The 24,921-nt window shown below is 46.2% G+C and overlaps 1 protein-coding gene across 3 annotated transcripts in view; it reads right to left on the bottom strand.

Moving 5' to 3' along the window:
- The window catches only part of LOC139033865 (uncharacterized), a 90,215-nt gene that overhangs the window by 27,098 nt on the left and 38,196 nt on the right, over nucleotides 1-24,921 (bottom strand). For 2 of the 3 annotated variants that reach the window (XR_011486354.1, XM_070463755.1), the window contains exon 3: nucleotides 3,271-3,437. The exons of the other annotated variant lie outside the window; for it this stretch is intronic. The gene's annotated coding sequence lies outside the window, so the exon portion shown is untranslated. The remainder of the gene's footprint in view (nucleotides 1-3,270; nucleotides 3,438-24,921) is intronic. 3 annotated transcript variants of the gene reach the window in all.

Raw genomic sequence — 24,921 nt, 5'->3', positions numbered from 1 at the left:
ATGTATACATTTGGCTGATTTACACTGTTATACGGCAGAGACTAACACAACGTTTTAAATCAACTATACTACAGTAAAAAAAAATATATAGAAAAAAGTTCGCTACTGGCACCAAAACAGAAATACAGACCAAAGCAACAGGATGCAGAGTCCAGAGATAAATCCACACACTTGTGGCCACCTAATCTCATTTGAAAAGACCCCGATGCTGGGAAAGACTGAGGGTGGGAAGAGAAGGGGACGACAGAGGATGAGAGGGTTGGATGGCATCACCGACTCGACGGACATGAGTCTGGGTGGACTCCGGGAGTTGGTGAAGGACAGGGAGGCCTGGTATGCTGCGGTCCATGGGGTCGCAGAGAGTCGGACATGACTGAGCGACTGAACTGAACTGAATCTGCGACAGAGGAGACACAGACAATGGATAAAAGCCAGCCTCTTCGATAAGTGGTGCTAGGAAGACTGGGCAACCACGTGGAGAAGAATGAAATTAGAAACACCGAATATAGAAAAGTACTCATCCTAACACCACACACAAAAAATAAACTCAAAACAGATTAAATACCTAAACGTAAGGCCAGACACTATAAAACTCTTAGAGGAAAATGTAGGCAGAACATTCTGACTTAAATGATAACAGAGGTTTTTTTGACACATCTCTTAGAGTAATGAAAGCAGAGATAAACATATACAAATGGGACCAAATTAAACTTGAAGTGGAGTGAAGTTGCTTCAGTTGTGTCTGACTCTGTGTGACCCCATGGACTGTAGCCTGCCAGGCTCCTCTGTCCATGGGATTCTCCAGGCAAGAAATACAGGAGTTGGTTGCCATCTCCTTCTCCAGGGGATCTTCCCGACCCAGAGATTGAACCTGGTTCTCCCACACTGCAGGCAGACTTTACCTTCTGCGCCACCAGGGAATTCCAATTAAACTTACAACACAGCAGAGAAACATAAGACAAAAAGACAACCTTCAAAATGGGAGAATATTTGTTAATAAAGCAACGGACAAGGGATTAACCTCCAAAATGTAAAACAACTCATGGGCATATATATTAAAAAAAAAAAATCTAATATCAAAACGAATCCAAAAAAACCCAACCAAGAAATGGGCAGGACGCCTATAGAGACACGTCTGCAAAGAAGACACACAGATGGGCAAACACATGAAAAGATGCTCAACATCACTCATTATTAGGGAAATGCAAGTGAGAACTACTCTGACACTTCACCTCACTCCTCCAGAGGCGGGGGATATCTGTATACATACAGAGGATTCATGTATTTGTGATGCAGACACCAACAGGGCACTGTAAAACAATTATCCTCCAGGTTTAAAAAATGTACTGAAAAGATTAAAGCTGATCACTCTGCCAAATAAATAACATGTGAGATTAAGGTACAGGGTAAGGACTGGGAGTCTATGCTTAGCAGATGCAAACTAGTACATAGAGAATGGATAAACAGCAGAGTCCTAACAGATAGAATGGAACTATATTCAACACTCTCTAATAAACCATCACGGAAAAGAATATGCAATAAAATGTACACACACACACACATATATATAAATGCATTCTGTTTCCTGGCATTATATTATATATATATATAATGAATCACCTTGCTACATAGAGCAGAAATGAACACAAAATGGTAAATCAACCATACTTCAATAAAATACTGTAAAAAGTGAAGAAGAAAGAAACAAGCAAAAAATGAGCAGAACTCTGAAACAGGCATTTCTCAGTAGAAGACACGTGTGTGTTAGTCGCTGAGTCGTGTCCGACTCTTTGAGACCGCATGGACTGCAGTCTGCCAGGCTCTTTCGTCCGTGGGATTTTCCAGGTAAGAATACCGGAGTGCGCTGCCATTTCCTTCTCCAATAGAAGACAGACAGACGGCCAGCAATCGCAGAAGATGTTCAACAGAAATGCAAATCAAACTGCAACAACGTTTCACGCCCCCGTTGGTCAGATGGTTGTGTAAGAAAAGCTACAAGCAATAAATGCTGTAGAGAGTGTTGGACCAAAGGGGACCCTTCGGCGCAGCTGCTGGCCACGTAGTCTTAAAAGGTTCAGCCACTATGGAGGAAAGGATGGAGGTTGCCTCAACAAGTAAAAACAGAACTGCCATAAGATCCAGTGATCTCACTCCTGGAACATATCAATGCACAAAACTCTTAATTTTAAAAGACCCATGCAACTCCCCGTGTTCATAGCAACGCTAGAACAGTAGGCAGGACGTGAAGACCACATAAATGCCCATCGACGGACAGATGGGCAAAGAAGCTGGGGCACATATATATACAATCAAATATCAGCCACAAGAAAAGGAATGAAAGTGGGTCATTGGTGGTGATGCAGATGAAGCTAGAGTCTGTTAAGGAGAGTAACACAAAAGCATAAAGAATAGCGTATAGTAATGCATACATACGGAATCTTGTCAGCTTCCCTAGCAGCTCAGACGGTGAAGCGTCTGCCTGCAATGCAGGAGACGCGGGTTTCATCCCTGGGTCGGGAAGATCCCTGGAGGAGGGCATGGCAGCCCACTCCAGTGTTCTTGCCCGGAGAATCCCATGGACAGAGGAGCCTGGCAGGCTACAGTCCATGGGGTCGCGAAGAGTCGGACACGCCTGAGCCACTCACACACACGTGGAATCTAGAAAAACGGGAGCGATGAACGTGTTTGCGGGGCAGGGAGAGAGGGGCAAACCCGGAGGGCAGACGTGTGGACTCAGCGGGGGAAGCAGAGGGTGGCAGGGGCTGACAGCAGCGCTGACGTCTGCACTCTGATGCACACACACCACCGCGCATGAAGCGCATCATGAGCGGGAGGCCGCCGCAGGGCACACGGAACCCGGCTCGGGCTCTGGGATGACCCGGAGGGCCGGGCTGGGAGGGAGGCGCCAGACGCAGGGGACGGAGCAAGGCGTGTGGGTGTCAGCTGCCCACTCGTGTCCGACGCTTTTGCAACCCCGTCAACTGGAGCCCGCCAGGCTCCTCTGTCCACGGGGCTTTCCCGGGCAAGGACGCCGGAGTGGGTTGCCATGCCCTTCTCCAGAATATCTGAATCCAGAGAGCTTATTCACACTGTTGGATCGCAGAAACGGACACACTTCTGCAAAGGAACCAGAACCCAGTGAAAAAACAGATGAAAACGTACGAAAGCCGATTGTATTGCAGAGAAAAATGTAAGATGAGGTAAGGGAGGGAACGATAGGCACTCTGCGGTCAGCAGATCTGCAACGGTGTACAGAGAATGGATACACACCGAGGTCCCCCAGTGTACCGCCCAGGAAGCTAGATTCCATCAGCTCAGCTCAGTTCAGTCGCTCAGTCGCGTCTGACCCCATGGACTGCAGCACGCCAGGCCTCCCTGTTCATCACCAGCTCCCGCAGCTTACTGACACTCATGTCCATGGAGTCGGTGATGCCATCCTGTGATAAGAGATAATGTAAAGGAATATGGAAAAGCATGTGTATGTGAACAAAAGTATCACTACGCTATACAGCAGAAGCTAACCTGAAATGGCAAACCAACTACACTTCATTAAAAGAAACTTAAAAGTAAAAAAAAGAAAAAATACTCAAACCAACAAATCAAAACAAAACAAAAAATAAATGGGCAGATGACCTAAATAGAGATGTCTCCAAAGAAGGCAGATGGAAGGTCAAGAGGCACATGAGAAGATGCTCAACATCACTCATTATTAGACAAATGCAAATCAAAGCTACCATGAGGTATCACCTCACAGAGGTCAGAAAGGGCATCCTCAAGAAAATCTACAAAGAATAAATGCCAGAGACAGTGGGGAGAAAAGGGAACCCTCCTACACTGTTGGTGGGAATATAAGTTAGTGCAGCCACTATGGAAAACAGTATGGAGCCTCCTGAAAAAACTGAAAATACAACCACTATATATGCGACCCGGCAATCTCACTCCTGGACACATACCCAGAGAAAACGCCTCATTCAGAAAGATCCTTCGCCCCCAGTGATCACAGCAGGGCTATTCACAACAGCCGAGACACGGAAGCAAACCTAAGTGGCCACCAGAGATAAACGGAAAAGAAAGGAGTGGGCCATACTTATAATGCAACATGACCCAGTCATGAGAAAGAGGAGAATCTGGTCATTTGCAGAGACGTGGATGGCCCTAGAGATTCTCAGAGCGAAGTAGGCCAGAAAGAGAAAAATAAATATCGCATGTTAATGCGTGCATGTGGAATCTAGAAAACGGTGCAGATGAACCTGTTTAGAAGGCAGGAAGGGAGACAGAGATGCATGAATGGGCAGGGAGGGCTGGATGAATTCAGAGGGTTTCACAGACATGTACACACGACCATGCGTAGAACGGATAGCCGGCGGGCAGCTGCTCTCTAGCACACGGAGTTCAGCTCGGGGCTCGGTGATGACCTGGAGGCGCTGGATGGGGTTGGGGGTGAGACTTAAGAGGGAGGGGGTACATGTGTGCCTAGCGCTCATTGCAGAACTCACAGCGCACTGTAAATCAGCTATACTCGGTAAAAACATAAAAAAGGAAATGCAACAAGAACAGCAACAAAAGACAGCGTGGTCCTGGCACAAACAATAGAAATACAGACCAAAGGAGCAGGATACAAAGTCCAGAGATAAACCCACATACCTACTGTCACCTCATCTCTGAGAGAGGAGGCAAGACTACACGACAGAGAGAAGACAGTGTCTTCTGCAAGTGGGGCTGGGGAACCTGGACGTGTGAAAGCAGGAAACTGGGACACTCTCTAAAATACCGTTAGGCAAAAAATAAACTCAAAATGGATCAGAGACCTAAATGTAAGGCCAGAGACTACAAAACTCCTAGAGGAAAACGCAGGCAGAATACTCTATGAGATAAATCATAAACCCAGCTACGAGAGTGATGACGGTGAAAACAAAGAGATAAAAACAGTTGGGATCTGATTACACTGAAAAGGTTTAGCAGCGCCAAAGGAGACCGCAAACAAGATGAAAATACCTACAAAGGGGCCACGAACACAGGCTTGATCTCTAAAACATACACAAACAGCTCACGCAGTGAAACAACAAAAAAAACCAAATGACCCGGGCAAAAAATGGGCAGAAGGCCTAAACAGACGTGTGTCTCCAGAGAAGACACACAGGTGGCCGGGAGACAGATGAGAAGATGCTCAACACGGCTCATTGTCAGAGAGAAACGCAAATCACAACTACAGTGAAGTATCAGCTCACACCAGTCAGAGCGGGACCATTGTTTGAAAGCTGACCGACGGTAAATGCCGTGGGAGAAGGGGACCCCTCCCGCGCTGTTGGCAGGAATCTAAATTGTAGCTTCCTTGCAGAGAACATTGTGGGGGGGTTCCTTAAAACATTAAACGCTGCCATAGGAAGCAGCAAGCCAACTCCTGAGCATACAGCGAGAGAAAAAAACAGAATTCAAAAAGACACATGCACCACCCCGCCAACATTCACTTCAGCGCTATTCACACTTGGCAAGACAGGGACCCAGCTGAAGTGTCCAGAGACACTGGGATGGGTTAAGAATATGGGGCACAAATACAAATAAGAAAGCAGGGAGGCTCCAGACGGAGGGGATAAATGTGTACATGCACACGGCGGATTCACTTTGTTCTACAGCAGAAATTAAGACAACATTGTAAAGCAACTCTGCTTCTGTAAAAAATAAATCAAAAGGGGAAAAACAAAAAATGACAGGATGGTTTTGGCACACAAAAAAAGAAATACAGACCCAAGGAACAGGATACAAAGTTCAGAGACAAACCCCACACACTCAAGGTCATCTCATCGCTGACAAAGGAGGCAAGACTATACAATGGAGAAAAGACAAAGTCTCTTCCATAAGTGGGGCTGGGACAGTTGGACAGCTCCATGTCAAAGGATGACATTAGAACGCACCCTAACACCACAGACGGAAATAAAATCCAAATGGATTTAAAGACCTTAGTGCAGGGCCAGACACATTAAAACTCTGAAAGGGAGACTGAGGCAGAACATTCTTTGTCATACACTGCGGGTAGATCTTTTCTAAATCCACCTCCTACAGTAACGAAGATAAAAGCAAACCAAATAACCAAATAGGACTTTTTTTTATTTTTGAAAGTTGCTCACTCGTGTCCACCTCTTTGCGACCCCATGGGCTACACAGTCCATGGAATTCTCCAGGCCAGAATACTGGAGTGAGTAGCCTTTCCCTTCTCCAAGGGATCTTCCCAACCCAGGGATCGAACCCAGGTCTCCCACATTGTGGGTGGATTCTTTACCAGCTGAGCTACCAGGGAAGCCCAAGAATACTGGAGTGGGTAGCCTATCCCTTCTCCAGGGGATCTTCCTGACCCAGGAATCAAACCTAGGTCTCCCGCATTGCAGGCAGATTCTTTACCAGCTGAGGCACCAGGGAAGCCCTGATGAACCTTAAAACTTTTGCACAGCAAAGAAAACTATAAACAAGAAGAAAAGACAACCGTTTGAACGGGAGAAAATATTTGCAAACAAAGCAACTGACAAGGCATTAAACTCTATAATATATAAACAGCTCATGCAGTTAAACAACAAAAACAACAAAAAACAACCCAATTTAAAAAAATGGACATAAGACCTCCATAGACAGTTTTTCAAAGAAGACATACAGATGGCCAATAAACACAAGAAAAGATGCTCAACATTGCTAATTATTAGAGAAATGTAAATCAAAACTATAATGAGGGATCACTTCACACCAGTCAGTATGACCGTAATCAAAAAAATCTACAAATAAAATGCTGGAGAGGATGTGGAGGAAAGGGAACCCTCCTCGGTGTTGATGGGAATGTAAACTGGAACAGCCGTTATGCAGAACAGTATGGACATTCCTTAATGAGACCAAAAACAGAACGACCACACGACCGTGCAATCTCACTGTGGGGCACGTACCCTGAGCACGCTAAGTCGCTTCAGCCGTGTCTGACTCTTTGCGACCCCATGGACTGCAGCCCACCAGGCGCCTCTGTCCATGGGATTCTCCAGGCAGAATACTGCAGTGGGTTGCCACGCCCTTCTCCAGGGGAATCACCCCAACCCAGGGATTGAATCTGCATCTCTTATGTCTCCTGAGTTGGCAGGGGAGTTCTTTACTACTAGCGCCACCTGGGAAGCCCATATACCCTGAGAAAAATCATAATTCAAAAAGACACATGTACCCCAATATTCACTGGAGCACTATTTACAAGAGCCAGGGCATGGAAGCAATCTAGATGCCCATCGACAGATGAATGGATAAGAGGTGGAACACATATGCAATGGGATATTACTCATGCCACTGTACTATGAAAAAGGGACAAGACTGTGCCAATTGCAGAGACATAGATGGACCTAGACACATTACTACAGAGGGAAGTTAAGTCAGTTCAGTCAGGTTAGTCACTCAGTCATGTCTGACTCCATGGACTGCAGCATGCCAGGCCTCCCTGTCCATCACCAACTCCCAGAGCTTACTCAAACTCATGTCCATTGAGTCGGTGATGCCATTCAACCATCTCATCCTCTGTCGTCCCCTTCTCCTCCCTCCTTCAATCTTTCCCAGCATCAGGGTCTTTTCTAGTGAGTCAGTTCTTCGCATCAGGTGGCCAAAGTATTGGAGTTTCAGCCTCAGCATCAGTCCTTCCAATGAATATTCAGGACTGATCTCCTTTAGGATGGACTGGCTGGATCTCCTTGCAGTCCAAGGGACTCTCAAGAGTCTTCTCCAACACTACAGTTCAAAAGCATCAATTCTTCAGCGCTCAGCCTTCTTTATGGTCCAGCTCTCACATCCATTACATGACTACTGGAAAAACCATAGCCTTGACTAGACATTTGTAGGCAAAGCAATGTCTCTGCTTTTCAATATGCTGTCTAGGTTGGTCATAACTCCTTCCAAGGAGTAAGCGTCTTTTAATTTCATGGCTGCAGTCACCATCTGCACTGATTTTGGAGCTCCAAAAAATAAAGTCTGCCACTGTTTGCATGGTTAGAAAGTAAGTTAGAAAGAAACACAAATATCGTATGTTAATGCTTACATGCGGAATCTGAAGATAACAGCATATACAATCTTACTTATGAAACAGGAAGAGGGACCCAGACGTAGAGAACAAACATATGGACACCAAGGAAGTAAGGGGCGGGGGCGGGCGGTGAACGGGGAGACTGGGACGGGCACATAGACACTCTCGACTCTAAGTATAAATAGATAGCTTGGGAGGACCTACGTCACAGCCCAGGCAACTCCACTCAGCGGCTTGCGGGGACATAAACGGGAAGGACATCCAAAGAAAGAGCGGATACGGGTATACGTCCAGCTGATTCACTTTGCTGTCCAGCCGAAACTAACACCACATTGGAAAGCCACTATACTCCTGTAAAAAAAATTAAGAATTCTCCCCAAATCGAACCCTGCAGAGGAAATCCTGTCTGACAGCCCCACGGAGGGAACCGTCTGAAGACCTGAGTCTTGATTTTGCAAAAGCAAGGGGACTTGGGGTTCCCTGGAATTCTCCCTTCCCGTGGCAAAGGGCGGAATTAAAGTCCTGTCCCACTCCTAGTGTAGCCTGACTTTTTTCCCCCCCTGTATTTCTGAACGTTTATTCCCCCTCTTTGTTGTTGATCAGCTGCTAAGTCATGTCTAAATCTTCGAGACCCCAATGGACTGCAGCCTGCCAGGCTTCCTCCGTCCATGGGATTCTCCAGGCAAGAATACTGGAGTGGGTGGCCATTTCCTCCTCCAGGGGAGTCTTCCCCAGCTAGGGATCGAATCCGCATCTCCTGCATCGCAGGCAGATTCACTGCAAACTTGAAAAGACGACCATTGCTTCTTTCTGGTCCTTTCACTGACAGGCCACACCGCCGAGATACCCTGACGCCAAGCCCATTTGGGATTGTCACAAGAAAACACAGTTTAGGACATGACACGCTGCGCTTTTTATACTGAGTCATAATATGTGGCTGGGGAAGAGGCCATAAAAGATCGCACATAACTGATCCTACTTAAATCCAATCTCTCATAAAAACCTGCCTGCTTTCCATGCTGGAAATGAATGATTTCACTGACCTTTGCTGATTCTTTGAAAATTTATCAATTTTCTTACTCTTACTCATATGTTCCTACGTGTCTTAGTCTACACGGTTTTTGTGTGTGTGTGTTTTTAGTTTATATTTTTATTGGAGTATAATTGCTTTCCTCATAGCTCAGTTGGCAAAGAATCCGCCTGCAATGCAGGAGACCCTGGTTCGATCCCTGGGTTGGGAAGACCCCCCCCGGAGAAGGGAGAGGCTGCCCACTCCAGTATTCTGGCCTGGAGAATTCTCTGGACTGCATAGACCACGGGGTCGCAAAGAGTCGGACACGACTGAGCGACTTTCACTTACACTTTTTTACTGACTTCACTCTGTACGACATCTCCAGATGCATAGACATCCTTACGAATGATGTCTTGGGCTTTATTTTTCAAGTCCAAAACCAGAGTTAAAGAACAAGGACAGCTGAAGGAAATTCCTGCACCCTGACATCCATGTCTCTCCCTCAAAGGCGGAAGCCGCCCTGCCAGCCAGATTTTCCTTTTGCACATCAGAAAATGTAACATTTCTGGAGAGAAAACTGGAACGCACTGGCTTGGCCCCACAGGTCAAAAGCACAAAACGTCTGAGCATTTATTAAAGCCGGGGGACATGAGTTTGCAAGCACGCCTCCTGTGATCTAAAATAGCAGAATTCCAGGGGATTTCCCTGATGGTCCAACGGTTGACTCCACTCTGCCAACGCAGAGGACACAGGTTCGATACCCGGTCGGGGAACTACACCCGACACGCATCAATGAAGAGTTTCAACGTCACAACTAAAATGATTCCACATGAGTCAGAGAGCTCAACCCGGGGCTGTGTTACAAACCTAGAGGGCTAGGAGGGGATGGGGGGGATGGTGGGACGTGGGAGGGAGGTTCAAGACGGAAAGGACTTGTGTATACCTATGGCCGGTTCATGTCGATGTTTGGCAAAGAACAATACAACTCTGTAAGGCAATTATCCTTTCATTAAAAGACAAATAATTTAAAAAACATTCAACATGTAGCATCTAAGCAAGCAAAGAAACAAAAAGTCTCACAAGCCGGCACAAAGATCGTAGATCCCAAGGGCTGCAACGAAGACCCAGCGCAGCCAAATAAAGATTTTAAATGGAAAATCCTTATCACTGGTTCATGTTGGGGTCCAACAGAAAAGAACAAAATTCTCTAAAGCAATTATCCTTCCATTAAAAAATATAGAAATGTGAAAGAAAAATGGAGAATTCCAGATTTTTAAGCTATTAAAAAAGTGCTTGGTTCACAAAGATCCACAGAGATCCACGTTCATAGCAGCACTATTCACAGTAGCCAAGACAGTGATTTGGGGGCTCCAAAATCACCGCAGATGGTGACTGCCGCCATGAAACTAGACGCTTGCTCTTGGAAGAAAAGCTATGAACAACCTAGACAGCATATTAAAAAGCAGAGACATTACTTTGCCAACAAAGGTCCATCTAGTCAAAGCTATGGTTTTTCTAGTAGTCATGTATGGATGTGAGAGTTGGACCATAAAGAAAGCTGAATGCCGAAGAATTGATGCTTTTGAACTGTGGTGTTGGAGAAGACTCTTGAGAGTCCCTTGGACTGCAAGGAGATCCAACCAGTCCATCCTAAAGATCAGTCCTGGGTGTTCATTGGAAGGACTGATGCTGAAGCTGAAACTCCAATACTTTGGCCACCTGATGGGAAGAGCTGACTCACTGGAAAAGACCCATGATGCTGGGAAAGATTGAGGGCAGGAGGAGAAGGGGACGACAGAGGATGAGATGGCTGGATGGCATCACCGACTCAATGGACATGAGTTTGAGTAAACTCTGGGAGTTGGTGATGGACAGGGAGGCCTGGCGTGCTGCAGTCCACGGGGTCACAAAGAGTCGGACATGACTGAGTGAACAGAAGATACGGCAGCAATTCAAGGGTCCACCAACAAAGAAGATGTGGTACATACATACAGTGGAATATGACTCAGCCGGCCACAAAAAGGAATGAAGTCCTGCCACTTGCGACAACGTGGATGGGCTTTGGGGGGGCATTATTATGCATTAAGCCAGATAGAGAAAGACAAACATGGTATGCTTTCACTTACAGATGGAATCTGAAAAATACAGCAAACCAGTAAATGTAACATAAGAACAGAAACAGACTCGCAGATACAGAGAATAAACCGGGGGTGTGGCCAGTGGGGGAGAAGGAACTGGGGGGAGGGACGAGATAAGGAGAAGGGGTTAAGACGTACAAACCACTCTGTACAAAATAAAATAGCCACAGGGATATATTGTACAACACAGGGAATATAGCTAATATTTTGTAGCAACTTTAAATGGAGTGCACGCTAGGTCACTCGGTCGTGTCTGACTGTCTGCGACCCCATGGACTGTAGCCCACCAGGCTCCTCTGTCCGTGGGGTTCTCCAAGCAAGAATACTGGAGTGGGTAGCCGTTCACTCCTCCAGGGGATCCTCCCGACCCAGGGATGGAACCCGCAGTCTCTTACGATCTCCTGTATTTGCGGGCAGGTTCTTTACCACTATCGCCACCTGGGAAACCCCAACAATATATTACTACCTGATATTAACACAACAATATTTCATCAATTAATTTTAATTATTAATTGACTGCTAATCAATTTTATTAATACAACAATGTTTTATGGTGTATTCCTCAATATGCAAGTTGACAGGAAATGCCAGGCTGGTTTCATTACAACCCAAATGGACTCTTCAGCTTCAGTTAGGTATTGGAGAAGGGCGTGGCAACCCGCCGCAGTCTTCTTGCCTGGAGAATCCCCTGGACAGAAGAGACTGGTGGGCTACAGTCCACGGGGTCACAAAGAGTCAAACACAACTGAGTGGCTAACACTTGGTATAGTTTTCTGCACGGATTTAACGACCTGGAAATGGGCCTCACCACGTGTTTTTCTACTGCACTCAGACTCACGTCAGCCGTCAGCGGGGACCTTCCCCTCCATGTGACACCAGGATGATGCAGGGGGAGGGCGGGGGCGGGACGTCTGTCCAGTGCCGTGCTGGGGGGGTGCCAGCCCAGAACCGAGCCCCACAGCTCCCGGAAAATGAACCCTGTGTCTGCCAACCTCATTTACAGCCAAAACAGCGTGCCAGCTGCCTACTGCAAGCTCCCTGAGTACAGATGTGGTGCAGGCAGGCACACACTTGTTTGCAGATTTTGAAAGGAAATGAGATGAAACGGAGAAAAACCCTGAAGAGCCCTAGACAGTTCTCCGGAACAGAATCTGATCCTCAAAGCTCGGAGGAGGGAGCATATTAGCTTCAAGAGGGCTGAGTATTACATAGAGAACAAAGAATATTTGGATTTTTCCAGATAGGAGCATAGATATGAAGGGCTCTTCAGAGAATGAATGAAATCCCATCCACCATTTGAAAAACAAGAAAGAAAAAATTCAGCCAATTTGTTAGAGACATGTTTATACTCCCAGGAAATCACAAATCCCATAATAATACAGCTTGCATCTTTCACTAAGAAGTAACATTCCGTTAACTTATTTGCATAATTAAGACTCATGGTTGGATCAGAAGAGATAAACCAGAAATCCAGGACTCCTGAATAAAAGCAGAATGTCCCAATCCACTGTGCACAGTCAGTGAAGTTTTTGACCGGCGAGTCCCCTTGACCCAACGGTCTATACAACCTGATATACAGTTTGCAAACATTTGTCACCCATTCTGCAGAGATACAGAAAGTGTCTCTTTGCTGTATTCATTGTTTCCCTTGCTATGCAGAGGTCATTTTTTTTTAAGTTGGTGCAAACCCATTTGTGTATTTATTTGCTTCTGTTTCTATATTTTTCATATCAGTTCTATGGAGTCATCGATGCTGCCTGTGTGAATGAAACTCTTTTAATGTGTTTCTGGTGTTTGAGGATTTTCACATGGAGTGCTGAAGTCTTTACTGCATTTTGAGTTAACAGGAAACCTAGGAACTCATCAACAGGCTAGCTGTTGACATAGCGGGGGGACGCCTCTTCCTGCGGCCGTGGGTTCGCGTGTGTGTTGTTCGTTTCTCAGTTCTGTGCAGGTAAGACCCAGGGAAGGCAGCCAAGGTTAGTGCAGGTGATGCTGGGGGGGAAGCCCTGACCATCACCAGGCGTGCTGACGAGGTTACAAACGCACCAGCCTCCTGGCTCCCGGGCTTGCGTTTCAACAATCACCGTTGAGTCGCTCAGGCGTGTCTGACTCTTTTGAGACCCCCATGGACTGTAGCCCGCCAGGCTCCTCTGTCCATGGGATGCTCTAGGCAAGAACACTGGAGTGAGTTGCCATGCCCTCCTCCAGGGGATCTTCCCCACCCAGGGGTCGAACCCAGGTCTCCTGCATCGGCGGGCTGATTCTTTATCCGCCGAGCCAGCAGGGAAGCCCTCAGTCATATGTGTGTTTCTACTTTGCTTTTTGCAGTCGTGTCCATTATAGGTTATTACACGATTCCCCTTCACTTTTAAACCTGGTCCTTGGGGGTCCCAATCCTGATTGGGGAGGGTCTCCTGGGAGCTCCCCCATTCAGCTATGGGACTGGTGGGGGGGGGTGGTCACAAATACCCACCGTTGTTTTCCAACGTCCTCAAAGCAAAATGCAGAGACCGCGGTCTCCTGAGCCTCTTGGGTTCTGCCGTCCCAATCCTCTTTGGCTTTAGCTGAGTGCTTGACGGTGTCTGTCTGTTTTGGGTGGTGTTTCCCAACCCGGGATGGATTCCTTGGCCCCTGCAGCGGAAGCCTGGAGCCGCTGGACCGCCCGGGAAGTCCCTTGTTCTCCGTCTTTAAAGGCAGAATGACGCTCCACGGCGTGTACATATAGGACAGAGTGTGTTAATGAACGATCCAGAGCTAACGAGCCCTCAAGATCCCGGCGGACGTCTGAGCTTTGATGGAAGTAGTATAAAGTCTCTTTCTCCAGCACGTTCTTTCTGGAAGACTCCCTCCTCCTCCACTTCAGTTGTCTGCCCTCACTTGCCTCTTCTCATTCAGAATTCAGATGACAGACTTTTTAAAATAGGGAAGCCCCTTATCTATCACCCATCCAGCTAGCTATCAGATCTACCTACCTGTCATGCCTATTTATCATATCTATCAATCCATCCATCTCCCCACCCACCCCTCCATCCATCCATTCATATGTATCTATCCATCCATCCATCCATCCATCCATCCATCATATCTCTCAGTCATGTCTATCTATCCATCCCGCCACCCATCCAACCATCCATCCATATGTATCTATCTATCCATCCATTCATCCATCATATCTATCTACCTATTACATCTATCCATCCATCCATCATATCTATCTTATCTATGTATCTGGGACTGCAAAGAGATCCAGCCAGTCCATCCTAAAGGAAATCAACCCTGAATATTCATTGGAAGAACTGATGGTGAAGCTGAAGCTCCAATCCTTTGGCCATCTGATGTAAAGAGCCAGTGGAAAAGTGGAAAAGACCCCGATGCTGGGAAAGATTGAGCACTGGAGGAGACGAGGACGACAGAGGATGACACGGTTGGAGGGCATCACTGACTCAGTCAATATGAGTTTCAGCAATCTCCAGGAAATGGTGAAGAACAGGGAAGCCTGGTGGGCTGCCGTCCATGAGACTGCAGAGTCGGACACGACTGAACGACTGAGCAACATATCTATGTATTTATCATATCTGTCCATCCACCCATCCAACCAGCCAGCCACCCACCCCTCCATCCATCCATCCATCATACGTATCTATCAATGTATCCATCCACACATCCATCATATGTATCTATCTATATGTCCATCCATCCATCCATCCATACTATCTATGTATTTATCATATCTGTCTATCCACCCATCCAACCAGCCAGCCACCCACCCCTCCATCCATCCATCCATCATACGTATCTATCAATGTATCCATCCACGCATCCATCATATGTATCTATCTATATGTCCATCCATCCATCCATACTATCTATGTATTTATCATATCTGTCTATCCACCCATCCAACCAGCCAGCCACCCACCCCTCCATCTATCCATCCATCATGCGTATCTATCAATGTATCCATCCACACATCCATCATATGTATCTATCTATATGTCCATCCATCCATCCATACTATCTATCTATCTATCTATCAGCTGTGACACATGGCATATGAAAGTCTTACTTCCCCAACCAGGGATCTAACCTGTACCTCTTGCTGGGCCAGCTTGGAGTCTTAACCACTGAACCACCAGTGAAGTCCCCAGAGGACACATTTAACATGAACTAAAGAAGTACAGATTCATAGTGCAGACATCATTTAAAAAAACAGGTTGAAAGTCTGGATTCTGGACAAAGCTGCCACTTTCCTTGGCCTCCTGAGTAAAGAAAAAGCAGTGGTATAAGATGTACAAAGGTCCATCTAGTCAAGGCTATGGTTTTTCCAGTGGTCATGTATGGATGTGAGAGTTGGACTATAAAGAAAGCTGAGCGCTGAAGAATGGATGCTTTTGAACTGTGGTGTTGGAGAAGACTCTTGAGAGTCCCTTGGATTGCAAGGAGATCCAACCGGTCCATCCAGAAAGAGATCAGTCCTGAGTGTTCATTGGAAGGACTGATGCTAAAGCTGAAACTGCAATCCTTTGGTCAATTGATGGGAAGAACTGACTCATTGGAAACGACCCTGATGCTGGGAGGGATTGGGGGCAGGAGGAGAAGGGCATGACAGAGGATGAGATGGCTGGATGGCATCACCGACTCAGTGGGCATGGGATTGAGTAAACTCTGGGAGTTGGTGAAGGACAGGCAGACCTGGCGTGCTGCGGTCCACGGGGTCGCAAAGAGTCGGACACGACTGAGTGAACAACAAGGATGTACCCTGACTGCAGTCACACACGGAGCCACGCAGTGGCCCCTTTCTCAGTACAGCCTTGGCCCGCATCCGAGGACCTGGAGAGACTTGGACTTGGCGTTGGAGACGCTGGCACTCTGGGCTGCCGGCAAATGACAGCGACATCTGGGTGAGGAGGGAAGGGGGACAGAGGCTCTGCTCCAACATCAGTGGGTGTTTAAAATTCGGAAATGCATTTGCCTGGGGGAGGGTGGGCATTTGTTCCTGAGGACCGGCAAGTGTAGGCGTGGATGAACTCCGTTATTATCGCCGTGGCAGGGGTTAGGGGGTGCGGCCCGCTGGGGGCGTGGGAAGGCCCGGGGGTGGTGGGGAACGCAGGGGAGGACACCATCCACTGCCCAGAGAGCCCTGGGGGTAGGACCACAGCCCTGCCATGCCAGGGAGATCCTTTCCGGGAAGTCGGCCTGCATTTTTATAGTATCGGTCATCTCTGCCAAGTTGGACATACTGTGTAGTGCTACTGGGGGGTGTCATCACAGATAATCAGCGGCCTCTGAGGAGCTGAAGGTTTTGGAGGGGGTCAACGGAAGATGAGGTCATGGAAATGTGGTATTTGACTCTGAATGATACAAAATGAAGATTGCAGAGCCAGGAGAACTACAAAGAGAGAGCTTTCATTTGCATCAGAGCTCCCATTTCAAAATTTAACTTGGCCAAATGAATGAGCAAATCTGGCTAGATAAAGCAATGTTGTTTTTTTCCCCCTCTCCTAAGGATGTATGTTGTTGTTCGGCCGCTTAGTCATGTCCAACTCTTTGCGATCCCAGGGACTGCAGCACGCCAGGTCTCCCTGTCCATCACCATCTCCTGGAGTTTGCTCCAACTCATGTTCATGGAGTCAGTGATGCCATCCAACCATCGCATTCTCTGTCGTCCCCTTCTCCTCCCGCCTTCAATCTTTTCCAGCATCAGGGTCTTTTCCAATGACTCAGGTCTTCCTATCAGGTGGCCAAAGTATTGAAGTTTCAGGTTCAACATCAGTCCTTTCAAAGAATATTCAGGGTTAATTTCCTTTATCACTGACTGGTTGGATCTTCTTGCAGTCTAAGGGACTCTCAAGAGTCTTCTCCAACACCACAGTTCAAAAGCATCAATTCTTCAGTGCTCAGCTTTCTTTGTGGTCCAACTCTCATATCCATACATGACCACTGGAAAAACCATAGCTTTGACTAGACAGACTTTTGTCAGCAAAGTAATGTCTCTGCTTTTTAATATGCTGTCTAGGTTTGTCATAGCTTTTCTTCCAAGGAGCAAGTGTCTTTTAATTTCATGGCTGCAGTCACTATCTGCAGTGATTTTGGAGCCCAAGAAAATAAAATTTGTCACTGTTTCCATTATTTCCCCAACTATTTGCCATGAAATGATGTGACGGGATACCTTGTTTCTTTTTTGTTTGTTTGTTTGTTTGTTTTTCCATTTATTTTTATTAGTTGGAGGCTAATTACTTTACATCATTGCAGTGGTTTTTGTCATACATTGAAATGAATTAGCCATGGATTTACATGTATTCCCCATCCCGGCCCCCCCTCCCACCTCCCTCTCCACCCGATCCCTCTGGGTCTTCCCAGTGCACCAGGCCCGAGCACTTGTCTCATGCACCCAACCTGGGCTGGTGATCTGTTTCACCCTAGATATTATACATGTTTCGATGCTGTTAGTTTTTTGCATGTTGAGAATTAAGCCAACTTTTAGCAAACACTACTGGGCCATATTCAAGTCAACCCACTCATTAAAGGAAAAACTGTATATGGAATTAAAACCAATATACATATTAGTCCAAGAAAGCAAGGTTAAAAATTTCACAACCAAGATTTTGGCAAACTCTCCATGACTCAGATTGTTTGAGGGGCATCCATTATTTTTATATTCTCCATTTCTCAAATCTGTCCACTCAAAAAAAGCATCTTGAAGGCTTATCCGTGAACAACTAGGCGTGATATATGACGAATTTTTTGTGTGTGTGTGGCTAATCTTACATTGAAAAGAATTTTCAAACTGCCTAAATCCAGTAAATTCAGATAAAGCAACGTTTAAATTAAAAAATGTTTTGCTAAGATCCGGGATTATGCTTTTGGGTTCCAACATCACTGCAGATGGTGACTGCAGCCGTGAAATGAAAAGACGCTTGCTCCTTGGAAGAAAAGTTATGACCAACCTAGACAGCTTATTAAAAAGCAGAGACGTTACTTTGCCAACAAAGGTCCATCTAGTCAAAGCTATGGTTTTTCCAGTGGTCATGTATGAATATGAGAGTTGGACTATAAGAAAGCTGAGCGCCAAAGAATTGATGCTTTTGAACTGTGGTGTTTGGAAAAGACTCTTGAGAGTCCCTTGGACTGCAAGGAGATCCAACCAGTCCATCCTAAAAGAAATCAGTCCTGAATATTCCTTGGAAGGACTGATGCTGAAGCTGAAACTCCAATACTTTGGCCACCTGATGCAAAGAAGTGACTCATTTGAAAAGACCCTGATGCTGGGAGTTTGAAGGCAGGAGGAGAGGGGATGAAAGAGGATGAGATGGTTGGATGGTATCACCGACTCGATGGACATGAGTCTGAGTAAACTCCAGGAGTTGGTGATGGACAGGGAGGCCTGGCGTGCTGCAGTCCATGGGGTCGCCAAGAGTCAGACACGACCGAGCAACTGAACTGACTGACTGACGATCCGGGAAGAAAATGATAGAAGAAATTTGCCATCGCCGAAGCAGGATAAGATTTAGTCCCGGTGTCTGTGAGAAGTCAAAGTGGAAACACAGATCTGAAGCTTGAATGTCTCTGGTAGTTCAGACAAGGCCTTGGCTTGGGGCCCTGGCTCAACCCCTGGTCCAGGAGGATACCGTGTGCTGTGGGGTGACTAAGCCTGTGCTCCACAACTAGAGAAAGCCCACACACAGCCATGAAGACCAACACGGCCAAAATAATACCTACCTGCACACATACATATCTGTGTGCACGCTCAGCTGTGTCTGACTCTCTGCGACCCCATGGACTGTAGCCCACCAGGCTCCTCCGTCCATGGGATTCTCCAGGCAGGAACACTGGAGTGGGTTGCCATTTCCTCCTCCAGGGGATCTTCCCGACCCAGGAATCAAACCTGAGTCTCCTGCATTGGCAGGCGGATTCTTTCCCATCTGAGCCACCAGAGAAACCCACTGTACTGTGCACCTGAAAATTACATAATTTTGTAATTATGTAATTAGTCCAGGTGCTCAGTCAGGTCCGAGTCTTTGCGACCCCATGGACTGCAGCACGCCAGGCCTCCCTGTCCATCACCAACTCCCGGAGCTTGCTCAAACTCATGTCCATCCAAACCATCTCATCCTCTCTCATCCCCTTCTCCTCCCACCTTCAATCTTTTGCAGCATCAGGGTCTTTTCCAAGCAGTTAGTTCTTCACATCAGGTGGCCAAAGTATTGGAATTTCAGCCTCAGCATCAGTCCTTCCAATGAATATTCAGGACTGACTTCCTTTAGGATGGACTGGTTGGATCTCCTTGCAGCCCAAGGGACTCTCAAGGGTCTTCTCCAGCACCACGGTTCGAGATTCCCAATGGATGGAATCTTGGGCAAATGCCAAGCTCTGTACTTTTTAGTTTATTCAGCAGGAGATTGCAATGTGCTGAGTTACACTGCAGCGGTTATCATGCAACAGGAATACACAGACAGACATACACAGGCCCACATTCATGTACACAGGCACACAGAGAGGCCCACATTCATGTACACAGGCACACAGAGGCTTTCTTATTTCTGCAGGATGTTTCTGCAATATTTCTTACTTTGTTGAATACCCTCCTAGAGTGTATCCAGTTCAGAATGTCTAGAGAGTCAGTGGTGTGGAAAGTTGACGGTGTAGGAAAGTTGATGGTGTGGAACGACCATGCCCCAGCGAGGGAGACTCAAAGTCCAGTCTCTTTTCCTTCTTCTCTTTCTTAGCACTGTCTTTTTATGTTTCAAACAGTGTGAGTTATCAAAAACCGCGCCCTTCTGCCTACAGAGCCTATGTGTGTGTGTCCGACTCTTTGCGACCCCATGGACTGCGGCCTGTCAGATTCCTCCGTCCATGGGATTCTCCAGGCAAGAATACTGGAGTGGGTTGCCATGTCCTCCTCCAGGGGAATCTTCCTGACCCAGGGATCGAACCTGAGTCTCCTGCACTGGTAGGAGAACTCTTTACTACTGAAGCCCTTAATTTGGGGTGAGGTCGTACTTTCTGCAAAGTTGATGGTAACTGGGGCTCCATGCTTTCAGCAAGGTGACAGATGGCATGAGGCCAGATTAACTTTTTCTTTTTATATTTCAGCTTCCTTTTTAAAAACTGTTTAACTAATTCAATTCTTTCTGTAATCTTTTGAGACCATTTTTCGAGCGGACAATTGTGCAAGCATTCTTGGCATTCGTGTTCAGAACATTTTCTATCCTACTTAAAAAAAAATTTTTTTTTAGATTAACTTTTTCTTTGTGAATAAAAATAACAAGTGATGGACAAAAACATATTCACAGGACAGGAAACTTTGGGTAGGGAAAGAATGCAATAATATTTCAATTGGGTAAAAGGAGATACTGCTCACATGACAGATACTTTCATCTTAAAACTCCTAGGTAGTACAAACAGTCTAGAAGATGAATAAAACATGAACTGCGTCTCACCTCAGCCAACGCCAAGCATGAGTCAGATTTTCTCTGTTGTTATGAAACAGTGCAAAGTGGTAAGACTCAGAATTCTTTGTCATAAATATTTTTCAAGGAGGGCATAGTCACTGCTAGAAATACATTGTTTTGCACACAATGTTTTTCACAGAGAGACTAAAATTTTCCTGTTCACTAGAGCATCGCATCCCAAACTTTCCGTCCCCAGGGTTCACTTTTACGGGAGGCAATTTTTCCACAGACCGTGGTGGGGGTCAGCTCCGTTCAGTTCAGTTGCTCAGTCGTGTCTGACTCCTTGTGACCCCATGGACTGCAGCACGCCAGGCTTCCCTGTCCATGGCCAAGCCCCAGAGCTTGCCAAAAGTCATGCCCACCAAGTCTGTGATGCCATCCAACCATCTCATCCTCTGTCGTCCCCTTCTCCTCCCACCTTCAATCTTTCCCAGCATCAGGGTCTTTTCCAATGAGTCAGCTGTTCGCATCAGGTGGCCAAAGTATTGGAGTTTCAGCTTCAGCATCAGTCCTTCCAATGAATATTCAGGACTGATTTCCTTTAGGTGGTGGGGGCAGGAGGAGGTAGTTTGGGGATGTTTCAAGCACACTACATTTATTTTGTACTTCATTGCTAATCTAATGCCGCTGCTCATCTGACAGGAGGTACTAGTCCGAGGCCCGGGCCTCGGGGACCCCTGAACAAGAGTCCCTGGGGAGAAAACACTTCCCTGTGCCTGGATTTGACCTCAAGAGATTTTAATTCGACGGCCAGGGAAGATAATACAGGCGCTGGGATTTTTGCAAGCTCTCTGGATTCTGAAGCCTGCAGTCCAGTTTCAGAACGACTGTTTCTTGGGGGTCAAGTGAGATTCTAAAACTTTCCTGGGGGTCATCCCATAAAGCCCAGAGCCCAGATTTCTTCTTCTTTTTTTTTTTTTCCAAAAGCAAAAGTGTTTTCTGTTCTCTCTCCAGCAAGCAGGAATGAGCAAATTCAGATGGCTTTGTCCTTGTCCGCAGTGAACGGCCACGTCTGCTGCAAACTGGCGTTTGCCAGCGACTGAATGAAAACAAGAAGGGCATCTGCTGTCTGCCTCTGGGGAGACTGAACCCCGAGCTGCTGCAGCTGCTGACCACCGACACCCCAAGAAGTTCAGGGTGGGGAGGGACGCCCTCTGTGGCCCAGGGAACCTGGAGGAACACGTCTTGGTTGCTGTGTTCAGGCATTCAGTCGTGTCCAACTCGGGGCGACCTCCTGGACCGCAGCACGCCAGGCCTCCCCGTCCATCACCCCCTCCCGGAGCGTGCTCAGACTCAAGTCCATCGAGTCGGTGATGGGCCTGGAAATTCATGGTCCAAGTCCCGGAGGGTTGACTGTCTATGTAAATCACCTATCTGCGTTTCTTCTCCTCCGAGGAAGATTTATCTATTCTCCCCATTATGGATTTATCTAATCACTTATTTATGCCCGTAGAGATGAATGGTTATTTGTTTTATACTTTGGGTTACGATCCGACCTTCCTTTATTTATTCTGTTGCCGAAAAATCAAAGCATCAATCACGTCTCCCAAAACCCCACTGCATGTTGCATAGGCCATTCTGGATTTTTACCTCGCAGGACTGTGATGTGGGGGGGGGGGGGGGGGCGGAGAAAAAGAAGGGGATAGATTTCCACAGTGTGGCCTCTATGCAGTGCTCCGTAATTAAAATAGGATGGGACATTGTCAGTTACACTGAAATAAAAATAAGAAAAAAATAAAAATAAACCATGCTGTGACCAACTGAGTCACTGGGAACACATCTGATAAACACTATTATCATGGAAACTCTCTAACACTCAGGGTTAAGATCAGACTCTGAGAATGTTGGTGGTAAAACAAAGAAGTATAACAGAAACATCTCCAAGACACTGAAAAAAGAAATAGCTCTGGATATGCTAGCCAACCAAGAGGGAAAAAAATAAATAATAAGAATTAAAATTTTAAAAAAAGATTTTCTAACCCTTCTGGGTAGAACAGAAGTCACTGCCTTGAGCTTTCTCTGATGACTGAATTCAGTTGCAAATTTACCAAAGACTGAGTTATTTTATAAGTAACCTCTTAATCTACCAGAAAAAAACTCACTCTAAGAATAAGATGGGAATGTATCATCTATGTAAACAGAAACACATTTTCACGTTTGGTGGTTTAGCTGCTAGGTTGTGTCCGACTCTTTAGGACCCCAGGGACTGTATCCCGCAAGGCTCCTCTGTCCCTGGGATTCTCTAGGCAAGAATACTGGAGTGGGTTGCTATTCCCTTCTCCAGGGGATCTTCTCAATCCAGGGATCGAAGCCGCATCGCCTGCATTGGAGGCAGATTCTTTACTGACTGAGCCACTTTTTTCAATTGAAGTGTAGTTGATTTACAATATTGCATTCATTTCTGCTGAACAACATCAAAACAAACAACCCAGTCAAAAAATGGGCAGAAGACCTAAACAGACATTTCTTCAAAGAAGACATACAGATGGCCAAGAGGCATATGAAAAGATGTTCAACACCACTGAATATTAGAGAAATGCAAATCAAAACTACAGTGAGGTATCACCTCACACCAGTCAGAATGGCCATCATCAAAAAACCTACAAACAATAAATGCTGGAGAGGGTGTGGAGAAAAGGGAGCCCTCCTACACTGTTGGTGGGAATGTAAATTGGTGTAACCGTTATGGGGAACAGTATGGAGATTCCTTAAAAAACTAGAGACAAACATGAGTTGAAAGGATACCTGCATGCCAATGTTCACAGCAGCTATGCTTACAACAGCGAGGACATGAAGGCCACCTAGATGTCCATCCACAGAGGAATGCATAAAGAAGGCATGGTCCATTTGCATTATGGAATACTACGCAGCCATGAAAAAGAAGAAGTCATGCCATCTGCAGCCACATGGATGGACCTAGACATGATGATGCTAAATGAAGTAAGTCAGAGAGAGAAGGAAAAATACCATGGGATGTCACTCACGTGTGGGATCTAGTTTTAGAAAAATGACACTAATGAACTACCTAAATGGGAAGGACATCCAAAAGGGAAGGGGCAAATGTATACACTTAGCTGATTCACTTTGTTAACACAACATTGTAAAGCATCTATACTCCCATAAAAAAAAGTTGTTTTAAATGATACCAATGAACTGATTTATGAAACATAAACAGACTCAGAGACACAGAAAACAAACCTCATGGTTACCAAAGGGGAAAGGGCCGCAGAGGGAAAACTTAGCAGTTTGCGATTAAAAGATACACAGTGTACTTAGACTCTCAGTCCTGTCCAACTCTGAGACCCCGTGGACTGCAGCCTGCCAGGCTTCTCTGTCCATGGGATTCTCCAGGCAAGAATACTGGAGTGGGTAGCCATGCTCTCCTCCAGGGGATCTTCCTGAACCAGGGATTGAACCTGGCTCTCCCACATTGCAGGTGGATTCTTGACTATCTGAACCACTAGGGAAGCCCAGATATGCACTACTATATATAAAACAGACAGCCAACAAGCAACTACTACATAGCACAGAGAATTCTGCTCAATATTCTGTGACAACATACATAGCACAGAGAATTCTGCTCAATATTCTGTGACAACATACGTGAGAAAAGAATCTGAAAAAGAATAGATGCATGTATCAGTGAGTGAAAGTGGATCTGTCGTGTCCGACACTTTGTGACCCCATGAACTGTACAGTCCATGGAATTCTCCAAGCCAGAACACTGGAGATGTATGTATATGTACATGTGAATCACTTTGCTGAAACTGATACCTGAAACTAACTCACTGCAAATCAACTGTAGTCCAATAAAATTTAAAAATAAAAATGGAGAGTGACCGGTAATTACATGTATAGCGATATTGTTGTTGTCCAGTCACTGAGTCATGTCTGACTCTCTGTGACCCCATGGACTGCACACCAGGCTTCCCTGTCCATCACCAACTCCCAGAGTTTGCTCAAACTCATGTCCATTGAGTCAGTGATGCCATCCAACCATCTCATCCTCTGTCATCCCCTTCTCCTCCTGCCTTCAATCTTTCCCAGCATCAGGGTCTTTTCCAGTGAGTCAGCTCTTCACATCAGGTGGCCAAAGTATTGGAGCTTCAGCTTCAGCATCAGTCCTTCCAATGAATATTCAGGACTGATATTTCCTTTAGGATGGACTGGCTGGATCTCCTTGCAGTCCAAGGGACTCTCAAGAGTCTTCTCCAACACCACAGCTCAAAAGCATCCATTCTTCAGCACTTACCATTCTTTACGGTCCAACTCTCACATCCA

Source organism: Odocoileus virginianus, unplaced genomic scaffold (assembly GCF_023699985.2).
Source record: "Odocoileus virginianus isolate 20LAN1187 ecotype Illinois unplaced genomic scaffold, Ovbor_1.2 Unplaced_Contig_6, whole genome shotgun sequence".
NCBI lineage: Eukaryota > Metazoa > Chordata > Mammalia > Artiodactyla > Cervidae > Odocoileus > Odocoileus virginianus.
The sequence above is the reverse complement of the archived record's forward strand: the minus strand, read 5'-3'. Positions and strand labels throughout refer to the sequence as shown.